We start from the raw sequence: 7,500 nt of genomic DNA, 5'->3' as shown, positions 1-7,500 counted from the left end.
GGCTCCACGGGTCCCGGGCGTCCGGGGCTCCCTTCCCCGGTCCAACGGCTTGTCAGAGTGCCCAGGACGGGCTCCACGGCTCCCGGGCGTCCGGGGTTCCCTTCCCCGGGTCAGCGGCATGTCAGAGTGCCCAGGACGAGTTCCACGGGTCCCGGGCAGTCCTCCCCCGGGTGTCCGGGGCTCCCTTCCCCGGGCCGTCGGCAGGTCAGAGTGCCCAGGACGGGCTCCATGGGTCCCGGACAGTCCTCCCCCCGGGCGTCCGGGGCTCCCTTCCCCGGGCAGACGGCAGGTCAGAGTGCCCAGGACGGGCTCCACGGGTCCCGGGCAGTCCTCCCCCCGGGCGTCCGGCGCTCCCTTCTCCAGGCCGATGGCAGGTCAGAGTGACCAGGACGGGCTCCACGGGTCCCGGGCAGTCCTCTCCCGGGCGTACGTGGTTGTCCGACAGATTCGGGCAGATGTGCTTTTACGAACCGGATCGTAATCGGCCCAAATAATAATAATAATAATAATAATCCACATTTGTAAGGCGCACAATCACCCGTAAGGGTCTCTAGGCGCTAGGGGCCGTTGGGAAGATTAAGCAAGCTATTGCGCAGAGTCACATGGTGCTGGGCTAATCTGCCGCCGGTGCCGGGGATCGAACCGTGATCCCCAGATTCCGGAGTCAGCCGCCCTAGCCGCGGCGCCAGCTATTTCCCAGAGTCACGTGGTGCTGGGCTAATCTGCGGCCGGTGCCGGGGATCGAACCCTGATCTCTGGGATGCTCGAGGGTTACTACGCGCTCTACAAAAACCTTAAATAAAAAAATCTCCAGATTCCGGAGTCAGCCGCCCTAGCCGCGGCGCCAGCTATTTCCCAGAGTCACCTGGTGCTGGGCTAATCTGCGGCCGGTGCCGGGGATCGAACCGTGATCTCCAGATTCCGGAGTCAGCCTCCCTAGCCGCGGCGCCAGCTATTTCCCAGAGTCACGTGGTGCTGGGCTAATCTGCGGCCGGTGCCGGGGATCGAACCCTGATCTCTGGGATGCTCAAGGGTTACTACGCGCTCTACAAAAACCTTAAATAAAAAAATCTCCAGATTCCGGAGTCAGCCGCCCTAGCCGCGGCGCCAGCTATTTCCCAGAGTCACCTGGTGCTGGGCTAATCTGCCGCCGGTGCCGGGGATCGAACCGTGATCCCCAGATGGGGATATCCCAAAAATCTGGCATGGATACGGCCCGCCAGGACTGGTTTGGGCACCCCTGATATAGAGGCAGTCAACGCGAAATCTGCTGGGTTCGATTCCGATCCGTGTCAGAAGGACCGTAGGGCTTGGGAGTCCGTACAACAGGGGTGCCCAAACCTGTCCTGGCGGGCCGTATCCATGCCAGATTTTTGGGATATCCCCATCTGGTGATCACGGTTCGATCCCCGGCGCCGGCGGCAGATCAGAGTGCCCAGGACGGGGTCCATGTGACCCGGGCAGTCCTATCCCCTGGGTGTACGTGGTTGTCCGACATGTCGGTCGTATTTGCTTTTACGTACCGGATCGGAATCGGCCCCCATAAAATCGTACGTAAAGTATATAGCAAATCAACCTGAAATCTGCTGGGTCAGAAAGTGCTCGATTCCGATCCGTGTCGGAAGGTTAGGAGTCCGTCTGAATTTGTCGGGACGGCATGGCAGAGTGCCCGGGATGGGCTCCATGGCTCTTGGGCAGTCGTCCCCCGGGCGTCCGGGGCTCCATCCAGGCCGACGGCATGGCAGAGTGCCCGGGACGGGCTCCATGCGTCCCGGGCATTCGTCCCCCGGGCGTCCGGGGCTCCATCCAGGCCGGCGGCAAGGCAGTGTGCCCGGGTCGGGCTCCATGCGTCCCGGGCATTCGTCCCCCGGGCGCCTGAAACTGCTGGGTCAGAGAGGGCTCGATTCCGATCCGTGTCGTAAGGTTAGGAGTCCGTACGAATTTGTCGGGACGGCATGGCAGAGTGCCCGGGACGGGCTCCATGCGTCCCGGGCATTCGTCCCCCGGGCGTCCGGGGCTACATCCAGGCTGACGGTATGGCAGAGTGCCCGGGTCGGGCTCCATGGTTTTCACGGTGGTCCTCCCCTGGGTGTCAGGGGGCTCCTGGCCGACGGCATGGAAAAGTACCAAGGACGGGCTCCATGCGTCCCGGGCATTTGTCCCCCGGGCGTCCGGGGCTCCATCCAGGCCGACGGCATGGCAGAGTGCCCGGGTCGGGCTCCATGGTTTCCAGGGTGGTCCTCCCCAGGGTGTCGGGGCGCTCCATGCCGAAGGCATGGAAAAGTGCCCAGGACGGGCTCCATGCGTCCCGGGCATTTGTCCCCCGGGCGTCCGGGGCTCCATCCAGGCCGACGGCATGGCAGAGTGCCCGGGTCGGGCTCCATGGCTTTCACGGTGGTCCTCCCCTGGGTGTCTGGGGGCTCCAGGCCGAAGGCATGGAAAAGTGCCCAGGACGGGCTCCATGCATCCCGGGCACGGGCACGGGGACGGGGACAGGGTCGGGAGAGTCCAGGCGGCTTCACTTCCGTGTCCAGCCATCTGATCGCCCAGATTCCCTCGGCCATCTGGTCGCCCGGATCCCCTCGGGCATCTGGTCGCCCGCAACGCTTTCCTATGGGGCGACCAGATGGCCGAACTTCCCTGGAAGTCCCGATGAGGTGCCATTCGCCGCCCGGATCCCAGCGAGGGCTCCAGGAGGTTGGGTACATTCGCGCCTTGGGTCCCCTCTGTCACCTCGCGTGCACAGATTACAAGAAAAGGGGGTAATTTTCCTCCGGATTACTAGGGAGAAGGGTACGCCCGGACACCCCTCCGAGGCTGGTGGTTCTCTGCCATGGGGACCAGATGGGCTATGCCTGGGCAACACCTCCCTAGGCCACCCGGGGCTTCCTTCCTCCAGGCCAACTGCATGTCAAATTGCCCAGGACGGGCTCCATGGCTCCTGGGCAGTCGTCCCCCGGGCGTCCGGGGCTCCATCCAGGCTGACGGCATTGAAAAGTGCCCAGGACGGGCTCCATGCGTCCCGGGCATTCGTCCCCTGGGCGTCCGGGGCTCCATCTAGGCTGACGGTATGGCAGAGTGCCCGGGTCGGGCTCCATGGTTTTCACGGTGGTCCTCCCCTGGGTGTCTGGGGGCTCCAGGCCGAAGGCATGGAAAAGTGCCCAGGACGGGCTCCATGCGTCCCGGGCATTCGTCCCCCGGGCGTCCGGGGCACCCATCTCCATGAGGCCAACGGCATTGGCAAAGTACCCAGGACGGGCTCCATGGGTCCCGGGCAGACCTCCCCCCGGGCGTCCGGGGCTCCCACCTCCAGGCCGACGGAATGTCAAAGTACCCAGGACGGGCTCCATGGGTCCCGGGCAGCTTCCCCCGGGGCGTCCGGGGCACCCACCTCCAGGCCGACGGCATGTCAAAGTACCCAGGACGGGCTCCACGGGTCCCGGGCATTCCTCCCCCAGGTCGTCCGGGCCCTAGAGCTCCGGTGGTCCAACCTGCGCCTGAGGCCCAGCCGGGGTCCAAGAGCCCTGCCTTGCGTGGGCAGGCAGTCAGGAACCCTACCGCGAAGGCTTGGGATGGATGGGGAGCTGGGAGTCCTTTCGATCCCGGCCCTCTGGTCGCCCGCGATGCTTTCCAATGGGGCGACCAGATGGCCGGGCTTCCCTGGAAGTCCCGATGAGGTGCCATTCGGCTCCTGGATCCCAGCTAGGGCTCCATGAGGTCGGGTTCTTTTACGCCTTGGGTCCCCTCTGTCACCTCGCGTGCACGGATTGCAAGAAAGGGGGGTAATTTCCCTCCGGATTACTAGGGGCAGGGTACGCCCGGACACCTCTCCAGGGCTGGTGGTTCTCTGCCCGGGGGACCAGATGAGATATGCCTGGGCAACACCTCCCCCGGGCGTCTGGGGGCTCCATTCTCCGGGCCAACGGCATGGCTCAATGCCCAGGACGGGCTCCACGTGTCCCGGACAGACCTCCCCTGGGCGTCCGGGGCACCCATCTCCATGAGGCCAACGGGATGGCAAAGTACCCGGGAAGGGCTCCACGGGTCCCGGGCAGCCTTCCCCCGGGCGTCCGGGGCTCCCACCTTTAGGCCGACGGCATGTCACACTGCCCAGGACGGGCTCCATGGGCCCCGGACAGACCTCCCCCGGGCGTCCGGGCACCCATCTCCAGGAGGCCAACGGGATGGCAAAGTACCCGGGAAGGGCTCCACGGGTCCCGGGCAGCCTTCCCCCGGGCGTCCGGGGCTCCCACCTCCAGGCCGACGGCATGTCACAGTGCCCAGGACGGGCCCCATGGGCCCCGGACAGCCCTCCCCCCGGGCGTTCGGGGCACATATCTCCAGGAGGCCAACGGCGTTGCAAAGTACCCGGAAAGGACTCCACGGGTACCGGGCAGTCCTCCCCCCGGGCGTCCGGGGCACCCATCTCCATGAGGCCAACGGCATTGGCAAAGTACCCGGGAGGGGCTCCACGGGTCCCGGGCAGGCCTCCCCCGGGCGTCCAGGGCACCCACCTCAAGGCCGACGGCATGTAAAAGTGCCCAGGACGGGCTCCATGGGTCCCGGGCAGCCCACCCCCGGGCATCCGGGGCACCCATCTCCAGGAGGCCAACGGCGTTGCAAAGTACCCGGGAAGGGCTCCACGGGTACCGGGCAGTCCTCCCCCGGGCGTCCGGGGGCTCCCTTCTCCAGGCCGACGGCATGGTTCAATGCCCAGGACGGGACGTCAAGTGGCCAGGACGGGCTCCATGCGTCCCGGGCATTCGTCCCGGGACGGGGACGGGGTGGGGAAGAGTCCAGGCGGCTTCACCTCCATGCCCAGCCATCTGGTCGCCCGGATTCCCTCGGCCATCTGGTCGCCCGGATCCCCTCGGGCATCTGGTCGCCCGCAACGCTTTCCTATGGGGGGGACCAGATGGCCGAACTTCCCTGGAAGTCTTAATGAGGTGCCATTCGCCTCCCGGATCCCAGCGAGTGCTCCATGAGGTCGGGTTCTTTCACGCCTTGGGTCCCCTCTGTCACCTCGCGTGCACAGATTGCAAGAAAGGGGGGTAATTTGCCTCCGGATTACTATGGGGCAGGGTATGCCCGGACACCCCTCCAGGGTTGGTGGTTCTCTGCCATGGGGACCAGATGGGATATGCCTGGGCAACACCTCCCTAGGCCACCCGGAGCTTCCTTCCTCCAGGCCAACTGCATGTCAAATTGCCCAGGACGGGCTCCATGGCTCTTGGGCAGTCGTCCCCCGGGCGTCCGGTGCTCCATCCAGGCCGACGGCATGGCAGAGTGCCCGGGACAGGCTCCATGCGTCCCGGGCCTTCGCCCCCCCGGGCGTCCGGGGCTCCATCCAGGCTGACGGCATGGCAGAGTGCCCAGGACGGGCTCCACGGGCCCCGGTCATCCGGGGCACCCTTCCCCGGGCCAGCGGCATGTCAGAGTGCCCAGGACCAGTTCCACGGGTCCCGGGCAGTCCTCCCCCGGGCGTCCGGGGCTCCCTTCCCCGGGCCAAAGCATTTTAGAGTGCCCAGGACGGGCTCCACGGGTTCCGGGCGTCCAGGTCTCCCTTCCCCGGGCCAACGGCTTGTCAGAGTGCCCAGGACGGGCTCCACGGGCGCCGGGCGTCCGGGGCACCCTTCCCCGGGCCAGCGGCATGTCAGAGTGCCCAGGACGAGTTCCACGGGTCCCGGGCAGTCCTCCCCCCCGGGTGTCCGGGGCTCCCTTCCCCGGGCCAAAGCATTTCAGAGTGCCCAGGACGGGCTCCACGGGTCCCGGACGTCCGGGGCTCCCTTCCCCGGGCCAACGGCATACAGGAGTGCCCAGGACGGGCTCCACGGGTCCCGGACGTCCGGGGCTCCCTTCCCCGGGCCAACGGCATACAGGAGTGCCCAGGACGGGCTCCACAGGTCCCGGTCGTCTGGGGCTCCCTTCCCCGGGCCAACGGCTTGTCAGAGTGCCAAGGACGGGCTCCACGGGTCCCGGTCGTCTGGGGTCCCTCCCCCGGGCCAACAGCAGGTCAGAGTGCCCAGGACGGGCTCCACGGGTCCCGGGCAGCCCACCCCCCGGGCGTTCGGGGCACCCATCTCCAGGAGGCCAACGGCGTTGCAAAGTACCCGGGAAGGGCTCCACGGGTACCGGGCAGTCCTCCCCCGGGCGTCCGGGGCTCCCTTCTCCAGGCCAACGGCATGGTTCAATGCCCAGGACGGGCTCCATGTGTCCCAGACAGACCTCCCCCGGGCGTCCGGGGCACCCATCTCCAGGCCAACGGCATGGCTCAATGCCCAGGACGGGCTCCATGGGTCCGGGGAGGCGTCCCATGCGCCTCCGGGCTTGGGAGCCCCGGCTGGGTCCAGGGGCCCGGGCGGGCCCCGGGTCGGGTGCTCCGGCCCTGGTCCCTGTCTCCCAGCCTACCGCACTGCCAAGGGCCTAGGAATGGGTTCCGTTGTTCCCGGGGAGCCTCCCCTTGCTTGGCTGGGTTCAGGAGCAGTGGCTAGGGCCCCTGAGGGCCCGGGGAGGGCGGCCTCCCCACCCCGGGCTCTGTCCTTGGTCCTGCTGCATGGCAGGGTGCCCGGGACGGGGTCCGGAGGGACCGGGGAGGCGTCCCATGCACCTCCGGGCTTGGGAGCCCCGGCTCGGTCCAGGGGCCCGGGCGGGCCCCGGGTCAGGTGCTCCGGCCCTGGTCCCTGTCTCCCAGCCTACCGCACTGCCAAGGGCCTAGGAATGGGTTCCGTTGTTCCCGGGGAGCCTCCCCTTGCTTGGCTGGGTTCAGGAGCAGTGGCTAGGGCCCCTGAGGGCCCGGGGAGGGCGGCCTCCCCACCCCGGGCTCTGTCCTTGGTCCTGCTGCATGGCAGGGTGCCCGGGACGGGGTCCGGAGGGACCGGGGAGGCGTCCCATGCACCTCCGGGCTTGGGAGCCCCGGCTGGGTCCAGGGGCCCGGCCGGGCCCCGGGTCGGGTGCTCCGGCCCAGGGCCCTGTCTCCCAGCCTGCCGCACTGCCAATGGCCCGGGAAGGGGTTCCGATGTGCCCGGGGAGCCTCCCCTTGCTTGGCTGGGTTCAGGAGCAGTGGCTAGGGCCCCTGAGGGCCCGGGGAGGGCGGCCTCCCCACCCCGGGCTCTGTCCTTGGTCCTGCTGCGTGGCAGGGTGCCCGGGACGGGGTCTGGAGGGACCGGGGAGGCGTCCCATGCGCCTCCGGGCTTGGGAGCCCCGGCTGGGTCCAGGGGCCCGGGCGGGCCCCGGGTCGGGTGCTCCGGCCCTGGGCCCTGTCTCCCAGCCTGCCGCACGGCCAAGGGCCCGGGAAGGGGTTCCGATGTGCCCGGGGAGCCTCCCCTTGCTTGGCTGGGTTCAGGAGCAGTGTCTAGGGCCCCTGAGGGCCCGGGGAGGGCGGCCTCCCCACCCCGGGCTCTGTCCTTGGTCCTGCTGCGTGGCAGGGTGCCCGGGACGGGGTCCGGAGGGACCGGGGAGGCGTCCCATGCGCCTCCGGGCTTGGGAGCCCCGGCTGGGTCC

This window comes from Lissotriton helveticus, chromosome 8 (genome assembly GCF_964261635.1).
Source record: "Lissotriton helveticus chromosome 8, aLisHel1.1, whole genome shotgun sequence".
NCBI classification, from domain to species: domain Eukaryota; kingdom Metazoa; phylum Chordata; class Amphibia; order Caudata; family Salamandridae; genus Lissotriton; species Lissotriton helveticus.
Note: the sequence above shows the minus strand (reverse complement) of the source record.